The sequence below is a fragment of the Equus asinus genome, chromosome 17, assembly GCF_041296235.1.
Source record: "Equus asinus isolate D_3611 breed Donkey chromosome 17, EquAss-T2T_v2, whole genome shotgun sequence".
Classification (NCBI taxonomy): Eukaryota; Metazoa; Chordata; class Mammalia; order Perissodactyla; family Equidae; genus Equus; species Equus asinus.
Window position 1 is genome coordinate 30476938 of NC_091806.1, and position 6000 is coordinate 30482937.

The window sequence follows — 6000 nt, forward strand, 5'->3', positions numbered from 1 at the left end:
CAAGAATGCTCATTCTGATGCTGGTTACTGTTGTTATTATAATGATTCCCCCCATCCTAGACAGACCAAAAGCAAAGGAATCCATAGAGTCACACAGACCTGAAGGATGGAAAGACACTGAATCTTTTCAACCATGACAGGAGCGCTTTTCCATAGATGAGAGGCTTATGAGTCACAAGGGAAGAAACAATTTCTTCTGTTACAAGTAACACCCAGAGTCACCCTCCTTGTCTGACTATATTAAATCCCCTGGGACCAGCATGCACATCTCAGGCCTGCCGGACAGTAGAGAGCCAGGGGTTCTAATTATCCAAACTTCTGGTTAACCATGTGAGCTCATAATTCTTATTGTTGGAAATCATACGAAATACAACTATACCATTTGTTGCTTAACTGGTATATTATAAAGGACTTTCTTGAGTATTTCCCTGCTAATCACCAACCACAAAGATGCAGAAAGCATAGGAGGCTGAGGGCAGGACTATACTCAGAATGTACATGTTCACTCTCAACTTCATTTATGAAACTGCAAACACAGCAACGTTGAAAGAATTTTACAGTGAACATCTGCATAGCCATCACCTAAATTTCAACTTGAACATTTTAGTAAAATTGTTTTACTTCATATTTATCCATCTACCTATGTCTCTATCCATTAATCCCTCTTATTTTGTTATGCACTTCAAAGTAAATTTCCAGAGGCTTACTTTTAAAAGTAAACCTCAGATTATGCAGACAACAAAGTATGTTTCTCCTCTTCAATGAAGAAGTGGTGAAAATTGTGTATCAGTTTCATATTTAAGAGAATTTTGCTATGTTAAGGGAATATGTTAGGGGAACATAAAGTAGTTAACTTTCTGAAAAAATCAATTATTAACTCAAAACAGAATAAACCTTCTCATACATACACTTCTCTCCCATTATTTTTCATGTGTTCATATATATATATATATATATATACCTTCAGTCTCTTTCTTTTGGCAACATTAATTAAGCACCTACCATGTGTTAGACACTGAGGCTAGGTGATGTGAAGAAGAGAGGCAGGAGCCCAGCCTTTTGGAGCTTACAGTGTACTGGAGAAGAGAGTCAATAAACAAGTAAATGGAATAAAACTCAGGATGATTACCTATAAAGAAAATAGAGTGTTATGAGAGAGAATGATAAGGAGATCAGGGAAAGATGAATGTGAGAAGAGTGTGAAGGCTCCTGCCATGAGATCCTGGTGAGTATGATCATGAGAAGCAAGTGCAAAGGCCCTGAGGCAAGAATAAGCTGTTCAAAGAATAGAGCAGGAAGCTGTAGGGCTGTGGAACAGTGTGCTAGGTGTTGTCCTCACTGTCTCTTCAACTTCATTTCTTCATGAGCATGTTTCACTGTGGCTTTACAGCAGCATTCAAAAATAATTTTCTGTTACTTGTATGAACGTAGTTTTCTCTTAGAATTCTTCCCTGATTTAACTGACCAGGTTAATTCTCCCGTTATAAGCTGTTGTGCTCTGTGCACCTCACTGGTAAAACTTATTTCTGCCTCTACACCCACTAGACTGAATTCCATGAGGACAGTAGGTGGTTGCTCACCATTTTATCACCAGCCTTAGTCCATTGTAGCACGTTAACTTGGTGTTCAATAAATATTTTTATGATTACTTAAATAAATAATTAATTAGAGCAATGCTAGATAAGCCTGGAAACTTAAATTGGGGTTCATATTGAAGAAAATCTAAAATGCCAGGCTGGAAAGTATATGCTTGATTAAGTACATTACATGGGTCCATAGAGAATCTTTGAGCTGGAGAGCAGTGGAATTGGAATTGGGCTCTGGAAAGACCCTTCTGGAAGCCACACAAAGGGAAGATTGGAAGAATAAGTGGCATGGAGGTGAGGAGACCAGAGAGGTGACCATTGCAACAACCTGGGTGAGAGATCAAAGAAACCTGAGTTTGGCTGGTGCTACAAATATGAAACACAAAGGAATAAATAGAGACATATTGTAGAGTCTGGGTCCATGAAACGATATGTAATAAAACATTTGGGAAACCTAAGTACAAACCAAAGTTTGGATTGTAGATGGTGACATTAACTAGGGGAGGAAAAGTAGAAGATGAAGGAAAAGTGAAGGGTTTCTTTTAAATGTCTTGAGTTTATGATATTGAAAGAGAACCTAAGTGGAGATGTCTAGCAAGTAATTGGAGGAAATTCCCTTCTGGATCTTGGAAGAGAAATAAAGATAAAAGATACCAGCTTGGACATAATCTCCAGAGAGATCATCAAGAAAAAGAGTAGAGGGAAAGAGGCTTGATTTGACTGAGAATGTTAAGGATGTTTTCCTTAAGGATTGTCCTTAAGGATATTAAGGAATTTCCTTAAGGATATTAAGGATTAGGGAAGATTCCTTAAGGATGTTAGATTTGAGGAAAAAGGGGACAGCAAAAATAAATGAGATTAGCTGAGCCCTAGCAGCAAACACAAGATAATGTATGAGGCAGAATAGGAGAGGATAAAGGTTAGAGAGAGACTAATGAACAGTCAAATACTGAAAGAAGTTAATACAGAGAAAAGTCCATTTAACTTCACTTAACTTTGTTCAGTTTGCCAAAGTTGAGTAGGGTTCATCTGAAGAAGGAACTAAACATCCAGATGGAACAATGTGTACTTGAACATGTTGCCATGATATTCTAAAAGGACTATTTTGCTAATGTTTGAAAGTGTGTTATCATTTTCACAAAAAGTAGAGATAAAGATTTTGTATTTGCATACCATCAAAAATTTTTCTGTAATGTCACAAACATAAAATTAGAATGTTTATATGAAATATAAGAGTAAATAGAATAGGATGCTTATCCACCAAGATGACCCACCTGGGAACTATGGCTTCCCCAAGCCTCATCCAGCTAAAGGGAAAGATGGGGGGATGAATATCTTAGCATATCAGAATGTCCCAGCATACAGGTTGGAAAATTGTGATTCACATCACCTCAAGCAACATGTCTGGATTTTACTGCTATTCTGACAGGGAGAGATAATAGTCAGCCCCTTCAGCTGTATCATTTATTAAAAGATTGAGACATTACCACTGTTGTTGTTATTAATGCCATCTGGTCAATTCTGACTTCATGTACAGCAGAACTGAACCCTGCCCAGTCTTTTTGCACTATCCAGTGATCTATATCGGACTATACTCTACTGCTATTCATGGGGTTTCCATGACCAATTTTTTTGTAAGTGGGTGGTTAGGTCCTTCTTCCTAATATGTCTTAATCTGGAAGCCCCACTGAAACCTGCCCACCCTGGTTGACCCTACCAGTGGCACAGCTTTCAGTATCATGGCAGCATGCAGCCCCCACAATATGACAACTTACAGATGGGTGGTGTGGTATCCTGACTGGGAAGCGAGCCTGTTCCACTATGGTAGGAGCTCCAAATCCCTAGACCACCAGGGCTGGCTAGAGACACTACCATATCAGTTGGCAAATAGCCACTACCCTCTCTCCTAAGTCCCACAACTCTCTCTCCCTGACACCCCACCTCTTCTCCAAGGACACACTTACCATCTGCCTGGAATGGGAATGAGTGGGTGGTGGTAAATTTCCATATCTTTTAAACCCTGTTCAATGTACTGAGAAAGCAGCTTATTTACAAAAGACAAGTATCCTGTCCAAAATAAAATTTAAGCTCTAGGCCTCAGATTATTTGAGCTTGACCATTTCAACATGACCTACAAAATCTCCCAATAAAGAGCAACAACCAAAGACACAAAATGTTACTACCTAGTGATGAAAAGTATAAATAATCTTCCTTCTCATGAACAGCATTCCAAAAACTCCTGGTAATTGCTGCCCGGAATGCAACTGTTATTCTGGTGCTCTCTGTTCAATAGAGGAATCAAAAGAAAATGCCTATGTGGATGAAATTGTTAAAACCTGTAATTTGGAATCCTTTGCTCAGGCAGTTGCAAAAGGATGCACAAGAGCCATTTGAATCCTCTTCTCAACAGGGCAAACTCAAACGTTGACTCACACCAAAATAATTTTTGTTCTGACATATGATTTATTGACAGAAGGAATAGGCAGAGCTGGAGAGACCAGAAAGTGAGGCTGCCCTAAGCCACAAGGGGGAGTTTATAGCCATGAGGATTCACTGACCAGAGCCCTGTTCTTGGGTTCTGTTAATAGGTACACATCTACTCCTAACTAACAATGTGCTCATGAGCCTGCCCATTCCTTTCCAGAGACTCCCTCCTTCATCCACAAATGATGAATGAAATACAAGGAATCATTTTGAGTTTTAAAAGTACAACGTATGTTAAAGGGTCAGTATCTTGCCTGGCACTGGTCAGATTTCAGGGCTACTGCAATAACTTCCTAACTCTTCGTTCTGCTTCCCCTCTTCTTTCTCATCAGCACCTTTGAACTTGATGTTCTCTCTACCTGAAATCCCCTGGATATTTGCACAAGTGCTACTTACTCTTCATTCTTGTCACCTTCTATCCAATCCAATTCATGCACAGAATCCCTGTACACTCCCCCACCACAATTGCCTGTCATTCTCTAATCGTTAGCCACTTTTCTTTCCTTCATAATATGGAACACTATCTGAAATTATCTTATTTATTATTCATCTCATCTCATTGCAATATAAGTTTGTGGAACTTAGTAAAAGAAATGTTAACTAAATTGGGGTTGAGAAGGCCTGTAGGGTGAGCTCTCATGCCTTATAACACATCATCAATTACAGCAAACAGGAAGAGACTGGAAGCTTGCATCTTTGACAGGAAGTAAAACTACTTTACTACTGAAGGAAGATTTCTCTCCCCACCCAGCAACAGCCCAGCCAATGAGAAATCCCACAGCTCAGTCAATGAGAAGCCGTTACCACCCTGAACTAGTTTCCCCCAGTGAACTTTCCATTAGAACAGCCTCTCCCTACTCCCTTAAAGACAATTCCCCTCCTTTGTTTTCTGGATTTGCCTGTGGATTACCATAGCATGCACATCCTAAACTACACTTCTTTTGGCTATTCTCAAATAAATTTATTTTGAGATAAAATACCAGGCAAATTTGCTTTTTAAGTTAAGTTTTAATACAGAAATCTGGAAGGGTGCTTCACAAATTAATGAATGAATTTAAGTATATCCATGTCATTTATAAATGAGAAGAAAATTGGGAAAAAGACTTCAACTCCTTGAGAGCAGTGATTTTTGACTGATTTGTTTACTACTATTTCTCTGGCACTGAGCATGGCCCAGAGTGGGTGCTCAATAAATAATTGTTCTTGAAGGTCTGTTCTGCCTTTTTCTCCCTTCAAGCCATCAAACACATCTCAGAGTGGTTTTTCAGGGGGTACAAAGTCCAGGCCTGGCTGGAATTTCCAAGGGCGGAGCCACCAGTACCATCCAGTAGAGTCGTATTTGGAGAAGAACTTCTGATGCCCGGCTTCAGAGAATTCAACAAGCAATTATGGAGAACCTATTTTGAGGCTAACGTGTACTGCAGGTGCATGAAATATGAGCTGAAGGGGCATTAACTGACATGCCCCTTTAAAAACCATGTGTCCTTGAGGCTCCTTGTCTGGGCTACATGCCAGCACTCACAATGATAAGTCCTCAGCTTGGCCAAACCAGCTGCTTTCTCTTGGGGTAGTTAGCCCAAAGACCTTCACTGTCTGATGGAACACAGAGGCCTTCCAGGGGTGGGGTCTGGTCCTAGGAATGCAGGTCGTACAGGGACAATCCAACTTGGGAAGCACACAGCCTTTGTTCCTCTGTCTACTTAGGCAAGCTTCTCTCAGGCGGTTGTAGCAGGTGCACATTGCTTGTCCAGCCAGCTGCCGCTGGACCTTCCCTGTAAGTAACTCCCCAATAAACCCCTATGTCTCATTTTCTGTCTCTGGGTCATTTCTTGGTTCTCTCAGAAACCTATCCCACACTGCTCACCCAGATGGGCATGTGGTGGAACACGAGCACGCCATCGTTCTGCCCTAAAGGAGCGGACAATTTCAT

General features: G+C 40.4%; 1 pseudogene; it reads left to right on the top strand.

Annotated features, from left to right (window-relative positions):
- The window catches only part of LOC106826109 (fatty acid desaturase 2-like protein FADS2B), a 50066-nt pseudogene extending 44541 nt beyond the window's left edge, over positions 1-5525 (top strand).
- Positions 5526-6000: the final 475 nt, after the last annotated feature.